The following is a 9825-nucleotide window of genomic DNA, read 5'->3' as shown; positions in this document are numbered from 1 at the left end:
TGAAATAATGTCAGTGGTTCTTGTCAATATTATCTTCCCATACGGTGCTTGTAAATAGCAAATGAGGCTTTATGTATACTCCCATTTGATACAGCCCCATGAAGTAATTGTAATTATATATGGACAATAAAAACTACATTATGGGTTTTAAGGATCATTGATATTGAGCTCTACTCAGCAATATACTAAGATAATAGAAACACCGATCTTCAGACTCACAGGATTTTAGAGATGATCGGACCCTGCTCTCTTGTTTTATAGGTGAGAATATGGAGGCATGATGAAATAGAATTACTAGTCAATATCCCGAGCTAATTAGGGCCAGATTGGGACCGGAAACCGGATCTTATGACTCAGCATATGGTTATATTTCCATCTGTTCCATGTAATGTACCAGGAAGCTAAAGTTGGAGAGACAATGTATTGCCCGTAGTCACACAGGTGAGTAGTGATAGATCTAGGAATTATATTTATAACAGTTCACCTTTATGGCATGCTTTGTAGATGCCAAGCCTTGTCTCAGTGCTTTGTGTATATCAAAAAAATTTAATCCCTACCGCCTTATGAGTTACTATTAGGATCCTCATTTTTCAGATGTGGGGTTGGAGACCCAGAGAGGTCAAGTAAATTGCCCAAGGACACACAGGAGGCAACCGCATTTGAACACAGATCATCTGGATTCTGAGTCTGCGTAAGTCATCTCCACGGTATTCTGAGTCTCTCTACCTGACCCTGTTATGTTGTTCCCCCTTGAGGTACAAATCAATCTGAGCTCTAGTTGGGGAACTAAGGTATAAAGATAAGGAACAGTGTCAGTAGACATAAAGCCAGTCGCTGGTAATGAGGGAGAACACGTTTGCAAGGAGGCTAAGGAGCCTGTGGGTAGCAAAGGAGTCAGCATTTATTTTGAGCCTGTTGCTTTTAAGTTTCAGTGTTATCAGAACCTCTCTGATGATTGCATGGGACACTGTTATCTAAACTAACAGCTATGGCCCAGGATCCGTAGTAGTACCTGCAGTTCAAGTGTCACTGTATCTAAAGGATAGACCCTGGACCAAAGATCTGCTTCCACTGGACAACGTGGCCCAGATTTTAAAGTCAACCCTGTATGAAGCAAGGGGAGGAAATAGAGGCTCATCTGCTGGCTGGTGATCCAGCCAGCAGCCTCTATAGATAGATCATCTATCTCTCTGTAAAGATCTGCAAACACAGCCGCCTTTTTTGTGCTGATTAAACATTCTTGGAGCATTCAGGAGAAATGGGGAAGGCCCCCATAGGAAACTCTGGGCTTCTTGATAATCTGGGCATATGGGAAGCTTGAGAAATTAATTGTACTATTAAAAGAGCTGTGACTTTATTTGTTCTACAGCTAGTTACATGAAATAATAGTGGGGATGTTAATGAGGACTTACGATGCTCCAGGCACAGTATCAAGTGATTTACATAACTTAACTCCTGTAATCTTTGCAATACGAAGGGGTAGGCTGTACTATCCACATTTTACACGCAAGGTGACTGAGCCCCGAGAAGGGAAATCGCTTGTCCAAGGTCACAAAACTGTGGTGGGGCAGAGCCAGAATTCAGACTCAACACTTCTGATGGCCAAGGCTATCCCTTCCCACTGGGAAACACAGCCATGCTTGGAATAAAGAGGCAGAAGTATTATAGTAGACATGGTAAACACACTGGATTGAAGGGTGTGTGTGGTGAGTTTGGGTGAGCTCTCTGGCATGGAACAAGCTAAATCCTCAGTGTGTCTTACCTTTAAGAGAGAAGGTCCAGTGGAAGAAGCTGGTGTCCAAATGGAAGGAGTAGCCCTACTGAGCTCACGGGCTGCCAGGTGAACTCGGCCAAGTGGATTTTCTCTCTAGTCTAAGAGCTGTCCTGCTGGCAAAACCAGGCACAGCACAAGAGCCTTTGTCTGAAAAACAAATCTTGTAACTGAGCCAGGCTTTGTCACTGGGGGAGAAATTGCCACAAAATGAAAGGCAGGAAACATTCTTTTCTAACCGCCAGAGCTAGTCCAGGGCTGTGTGAAAACATGCCAGCAGGCAATGTAATTAGCAAATCCTGACACCAGTGGCTGCTTCTCTCCTGGGCAACATCTGTGTTAGAGCCAACATCTGCCCGCTTACCTTGCCCAGCCAGGACGGAGGCTACACCAGCCCTGCTGCCTGCACACTCCACGCCAGGCACACCTGGCAGAGCCCTGCCCCCCAAGGGCCGTGTGGCATGGCCGTGTTGAGGAAGGGCCCAGCCTAAAGGCCCAAAGGTCCCAGGTGGTCCCACAATCAATGCTGCAGCTGCCAACGGAACCCCTTGCCTGTGAATACTGACCACGGCTCAGAAGGCAAGGTAAGCACAATAAGTAAGATTGAAGTAGACACTGAGCATATTAGAATGTCTTTGCTGCAAGGCACTTGCAAAATTTGTTTGTTCAGCAGAACTAATAACATTAGCTAGCACTGACTGGGCAGGGGGTTAGGTGCCAGTTCCTCTTCCAAGTGCTTTGGGCACATGACCTCCGTCGATACTTACAACACAGGGAGGAAGGTGTAACTACACACTCCAGTCTCCAGATTGGGAAACGGAAGCTCAGAGAGGCCAAGTAACTTGACCATAATACCGGTAAGAGGCAGAGCCCAGGTAGAATTAGAGTTAGTCCCAGCTCAGAAAATTCTCATTCCACACTGTCTCCCCACCCCGCCCCCACAGTGCCATCCTTGGTAAAGTGAAACCTGAAGCACATACCCCAGGGAGTCAATCCCTTTTAAAGGGAAGACACAGGGCTTCCCTGGTGGCACAGTGGTTGAGAGTCCGCCTGCCGATGCAGGGGACACGGGTTCGTGCCCCGGTCTGGGAAGATCCCACATGCCGCGGAGCGGCTGGGCCCGTGAGCCATGGCCGCTGAGCCTGCGCGTCCGGAGCCTGTGCTCCGCAACGGGAGAGGCCACAACAGTGAGAGGCCCACGTACCGCAAAAAAAAAAAAAAAGGAAGACACAAATGCACATCTGCCTATTTCATACATTTTTGTGACTATATATTCACAATCATGACTAGTAACAGCACAGTTTCCTGGGGATGATGAATCTAGATTGGAACTCTGGTCAAAGAGTTGATTGGTCAAAGAAGTGATTCTCAGGAAAAGTAAAGTTTGGAATTTTAAGCAAGAGTCCGTATGTCCTTTTTTTTCCCTCTGGGTCTTAATTTTATCTCTAAGGCTAGAGAGCAGGACAATAGAATAGCTGAGTTTCCTTCCACCTCCATAATGCTGTGTTCCCTCAGAAAACCTGCAGCACAGGCATGATGAGAGCAAAGGGGACACAACCAGCCCCAATGCATGGAAACGATGTATCAATGTTGGGTCCATTACCCTCTGTCCTTCTTCCCCCCAGTAACCTCTTTCTCCTTTTCCACCTGTCCAAATTCTCTCAAACAGCATAATTCCAACTCTTGTGCCATTTGTTGCCCTAGGCCTTCGATGAGCCACTGAGATGGAGGTGGCTTCTTTTTCTTCAAAGCCACCAGAGCTCCACCAGCATATCAGTGCGTCTTCTGTGCTGTCTTATAGCATAACAAGGTTGAGAATTGCATGTTAGTGCCACTTGGACTGGCCAGCAGGTGTGAGCCAACAGGTGCCTAGGGGTGGTGGTGGCTGGAGTGGTGGAAGGAGGAACGTTGCATGAAGAAGTTGCATGCAGGGACTCGGGGAGTGGACAGGGGAAAGATATTCTGCTGAGTGTGAGAGTTTAGGGAGAGGGACACAAAACTTATAAAAAGAATTACTAGGAATTATTAGAGTCAATTGTATCCCCACCCCTTAACATGTAAAGGAAGACAGCTGGGAAAAATTTGATTGCCATTAATTACCTCTTGGCACCTGGACTCTTTGAATGTGACTCTGAAGAGACTGGGCCACGTGGAGCGCTGAGATTAATATGGTTTAGAGCTATGTGAACTGACATTGTATGTAACTGTTTATGGTGGTTTCCCACCATGCTCTAAATTCACCTGCCTCCCACCCCGTGCTTGAGATCTGCTCCATTGCCCATGTTTCCCTTCATGTCAGCTTGCTTTTGTCCCTACTTTTCTTTCTGTCTGGAATTTCCTTTCTTTTCACCCTCTGGAATCCATCTCTCTAGATTCATCTCAAGCATCACCTTTTTGAAGCCTCCCCAGGTATTACAGCCAAGTAGAACTATGCACTCACTCCAATGCCTGCACTGCAGCCAGGTTAGATATGCACCACGGACGGATGCTATAGACTTCTGCCTCCATTGAATTATTTACAGATCTGTGTCCTCCACACATAGTGAACAACTAGAGGGCTGAGGCCATACCAGGCTCCTTTTTAATCTCCAGTGCTTGGCAAGTGTTTGTTGAATTAGCGAAGATGAGAACTTTTAAGGCACCAAGTGCAAAGTTTTTATATGATTAATAATAATATCTCACAGTTATTCAGTGTTTACTATTTATCAGAGAGAATGCCAATGCTTTCAATGATTATCAGATTTAATCTGTTCAACCACTCTATAAATAACCATATAAAGTAGGTTCTACTGCTACCACCATTTTATTTATGAGAAAAATGAGGCTTAAGAGAGCATAAGTAGCTCAAGGCTCTACTACTAGCAACTGGATGATCCAGGAATCAAAACTAAATTGAACGCATGTATTAAACTTCAATATTGTATCAGGATGGAAAAAGGTGAAGGAGGGAACAAATTACATATAACATGAAAACAGGAGCCAAATATTACCAAGGTGTTATAATGAAGCAACATGTCTAAATTTTAAATAAGCACATATCACCTTATAAAACTCGATAGATATTGATTACGCATCCCCTGATTATTATATGTCGTTGATTATTATCCCTTTCTTGGGTAGCCACCTAAGGAAGCTGCAGATTCTAGGCCATATTGACTCGAATTTCTTCAGTAAGAATAACCAGCTCAAAGACATCTTTGTGCACGGAGAGGATGCCCTGTTTGGAAAGAGTTGATGGTCACTGGGATCCAAGCCTGAGCAATGTGGTGGGCTACCAGGCAATATGGAGAAACTCCATTCTCTTAGTTTAGGAAAGGAACATAATGTTATAGGAAGAGAAAGGTCTTTGAAGCCACAAAGCCCTCAGTTCCCATCTCCTACCTGACACTTAGAAAATGTTTGACTTTGGAAAATCACGTAACGTTTCCAAGCTTCCACTTCTTGTAGTGAAATGGAAATGGTAATAGCGTGTATTTCACAGTGCAATTTGTTGTGCCATTGAAAAAAGATAAGGTGTGTAAAAAACATAGTACAGTGCCTGGCGCATAGCAAACGTGAGATAGTACTTTGGCAGGCAAGATTTTCAAACGATGAGCCTGATTTTCAAGTGTACATTTGAGCGTACGCTTACGAAGTACAGGCCATTCCTAATAGAAGATCTAAGAAAAGGTCTAAGGCAAGACTGTATCATGTAAGATCCGCAAAATGTTCCCCTTTGAAGATGAGCTTTCATTCCAAATGCATTAATTCAGGTGAAGTCAGCGAGCATCTTACTTCAGACACACCTCATACATCTCTGTATCCCCTAAGGTACTTTGTGCACAAGAAGACCTCAGCAAATAGTTGGCTACCTGACTCACAATTTGAGAACTTGGATGGCGCTCACAGTGGTAGAGAAGTAGTTACCATAGGTTGCTCCCTGCACTTCTTCTGGCCACCTCCTTCAAGTATCCTTTCTTCAGTGCTACAGAGACTGGAAAACTAAAAGTGGATTTCTTAGACTCCCTTGGAGCTAAGGTTTTGGATATGATGTTTGGTTTTGCTTTCAGACACACCTGACAGCACTTGAATCAGACCCAGGTTAGGCAGGGAAGGTTGTAACATAGGAGGCGTTGTGTTGCTGGTATTGACCTTGCAATCTTTTTTTTAGATGTTGGGGGTAGGAGTTTAGTAATTTATTTATTTATTTTTGCTGTGTTGGGTCTTCGTTTCTGTGCGAGGGCTTTCTCCAGTTGTGGAGAGTGGGGGCCACTCCTCGTTGCGGTGCGCAGGCCTCTCACTATTGCGGCCTCTCTTGTTGTGGAGCACAGACTCCAGACGCGCAGGCTCAGTAGTTGTGGCTCATGGGCTTAGTTGCTCCACGGCATGTGGGATCCTTCCAGACCAGGGATCGAACCTGTGTCCCCTGCATTAGCAGGCAGATTCTCAACCACTGCACCACCAGGGAAGCCCGGCCTTGCAGTCTTGATATGACCTTGAAACCAAGAGTCCCTGCAGTGCCTTCCTAGCCTTTAGCATCCTTCCTGTGATACAGGCAGTAATTCCTCTGGTAGCCAATTCTACAGTGCTATTCTAGAAATCAATCTTGAAGGACATATCTACAGCCTGCGTCTCTAGCTCCTCTAATAATTCCCTGTATTAAATCTCTCAAAAATTGTTAAAGGAGTCTTGCCATCTGTAGCTAAGCCCTGATGGATACAATACGTAGTGCCAGAAATGGTTATAGCCATTGGATTCCCAAGGATGAAAATCGGAAATAGGTTATGTGACCTGGCTACACTGAAGGTAGTGAAGCCCTGGTTACCATTAAAGACTAGAACATTAGTAACTTATAGTACCCAATGGTAAAACAGTACTTAAATGATCACATGTGGTCATCTGGAATGAAGCATCTACTGAAGGCATAGTTTTTTTTTTTAATGTAAAAATAGTTTATTAGTTTATAGTAAAGTTAGGTAATATTTGCAATAGAAATGATCAGCTACGTCCATGGGAATCCAGCATGTCACACAAAGGAATAAATATTTTGACAAAGTAACACTTCAGTTGTAGCGAGCAGTTGATCAGAAATTTTGTTTTTCAAAAAGAGCCTCAAACTAAACCGTAAAAGTCTTGAATTGTCAGAGAGCAGCAAGCTGACCAGGCTCTTCTCTTCAGGAGGCCCCTGCAGTCCCACGGGAGATGGGCCCCTCCCGGGGAAGACATAGTTTTGACAAGCAGAGTGATAGCTGTCTTTATTCTGCGGACACCCAGTACCTGGCATCTGACAAAGGTATAGTGAACTAAGATAGTAAACAGAGGAATGGGTCTGGCTTACCTTCTTTTTCCAACATGCAACATATTTGAACATCCACATTACTTTCCCCTGAACGGTATTTGACACCAGCCTGAAATTGGCGGGGGCTCCGTGACTACGCCATATCATTCTTCCAAATGAAATTATTACAGTTTTGGATAAGCGAGTGTGTATGTGTTTATACATACACGTGAGAATGAATTATTCCCTAAAGATAACTTAACTTCATTTTAGGGAAAACAAAACTGGCCTTGTGGTCTTTATGGATATGCTAGTGAATGGCAGTGTTTTTCCACAAACTGTCCAGACCAAAATTTGAGAAATATCAATCTATCAAAAACCCTGGGGGATGCCTGCTCTCTTCACTTCACCCCTTCCCAGGTGGCTTGACAAGTCCCACCATTTGGGAACTTGGACTGGTCCTGTTGGCAACAACCATGAAGAGCCGCTAGAAGTCGTCTCTCAAAATTTGGAATTGTGTTTACTAAAATAGGAACTGAAGTTTCCTGTCTCTGGTGCCAGGTAATACTGTCTACACAAGAACAAATTTCATCTATGCCACACAGTAATTGCCTGGTACCCCCAAGGTGATGTGTTTGACTATGCAGCAAAGATAAAAGTTTCTCCAAGGACCAACTCTCAGCATATTTGGCAAATTTAATTTTATATTCTTACTTACAAGGTTTTTTTTTCTTGCATTATTTATTAAGAAAAACAGAAGTGCTGTAACCATTTTTCTTTTGATAAAACTCAGGCAGCCACAGCCCAGCCTTCCCTTGGGTCCTCAACAAAGCAGTCTTATCTCTCCACCTCCTGGCCACAGACCACTCGGAGATCGACGCTTCTGCAGCCCCTTCTGTCTTTAATGCAGAAGAGGAAAGAGAAGCTGGGCTGCTGAATGTGTAAGTCCTCCCTGGTAGACAGCCTTTGTTGTCTGCTCTTGGTGTGGGAAGGCTGAACTCTAACCCCAAAACCCAAAAAAGCTTAGAAGGAGGCTCTACAAGGTATTCATGGAGAGAATATTGAAGGTTAAAGAAGAAAGCTAAAAGGAATCTCAGTGAAGAGGACTTGACTATGGTGGGTTTTGTTTTTCTTTTTCTTCAGTTCACAGGATAAAATGGTAGCACCATGTCAAAAGAAAGGAAAGGCATGTCTCTGGCAATATCGACTCTGATGAAGGCTCGTCTCTATACCATTTGGGGGGGTTGGGGTTCCTCAACTGGGCTATGAAATCTAAGCTTCAGGGCCATCTGACCATAGACCCAGACAATGTCAGCTGTGATGCTCAACAGTACTGACTCTAAGATCCAGGGGTATCCAAGCCAGCAGAATAGAATAGTGATGAGTTCCAATGTACCAGTGAGTGGCATCTGGCATTAGAGTTTTGCTACCTTGATTCCCACAGCCTGGCCAGGGGCGGGGGGGTGTCTTTCTTTTTCTCTTCTCTATTTCCTCATTCTGTCTTGCCTTCTGACTGACTCTCCAGTGTCCCTCCTAGTACTAGAACTTGATGCCCATCTGTCCCCACTCCCTACAGCCTACTTGATGGGCTTCTGAAAAGCTGTCCATGTCTGTCTGTCTCACCATTGTATCTGTCTCCACAGAACAGGGAAGCCTGCTCTAATACAGGCTGGTTGGAATTCTCTGGCTTCTACCTAAATGACTCCAAGTATTGCTTCTTCCTGAGATTTCTGCTGTGGTCCCCACTCACCAGATTTGACTCCCAGGATAACGACATTGGCCCCTATCAAACTTGCCATGAACTTTGAATGTGCTATAGCTTTCCCTGAGATGAAATTGTTTCATTTATCAAACGTTCCTTAGTCTTGGGAGCTGGGATCCAGAGAAGAATAAGGATGTGGTCTCTGCTGCAATAGATAGGCATAGAAACAATCAGTATTTCAAAATAATCAGGTGTTGCCAAAAAAAGTGAGTTGAGGGGTGTCTTATACTGTTTCGGCTGCTATAACTAAATACCATAGACTGGGGGGCTTATAAACAACAGAAATTTATTTCTTCTGGTTCTAGAGGCTGGAAGTATAAGATCAAGGTGCCAGCATGGTTGGGTGAGTGTAATCTTCTGGGCTGCAGGCTTCTCATTGCACCATCATGTGGTAGAGGGAGAAAGGGAACTCTCCTGGGCCTCTTCAATAAAGACATGAATCTCGTTCACGAGAGCTCTGCCCTCATGACCCAATCACCTCCCAAAGGCCTCATCTCCCAGTACCCCCATCACACTGGGCAATAGGATTTCAACATACCACTTTTGGAGGGGGCACAAACACTCAGACCACAGCGAGAAAACAGTTGTGCTAGAATATGAAGAAGAAATAAGAATTTCCTCGATGATGAAAGGGAAGACAATTCAGCTAGAGTAAACAGTGCGTAAGAAGACATAGCATTGTGAAAGGCCATGGTGTTTCCAAGTTACGTGGAAAAGTTCCATTTGGCAGGAGCAGAGGCTGTGGTTGAGGGCAGGCAGAGTGGTCAACTGGGGGCTGGAGTTCAGATCATGAAAAGGTCTGGGGTCTCATGCCAAGGAGATAGGAGCCTAGGAGTGACTCTAAGGCAGGAGTGGGCAAACAACAGCCCATGGGCCAATCTGGCAGACTGCCTGTTTTTGTAAATGCAGGTCTATTGAACACAGCTATCGCCATTCATATACTTGCTGTGTCTGGCTCTTCATTAGTTTTGCAAAGACAGAGTTGAGTAGTTTCAACAGAGGCTGTCTGGCCTAAAACGTCTAAAACATACACTA

Source organism: Orcinus orca, chromosome 11 (genome assembly GCF_937001465.1).
Source record: "Orcinus orca chromosome 11, mOrcOrc1.1, whole genome shotgun sequence".
Taxonomy (NCBI): Eukaryota; Metazoa; Chordata; class Mammalia; order Artiodactyla; family Delphinidae; genus Orcinus; species Orcinus orca.
The sequence above is the reverse complement of the archived record's forward strand: the minus strand, read 5'-3'. Positions refer to the sequence as shown.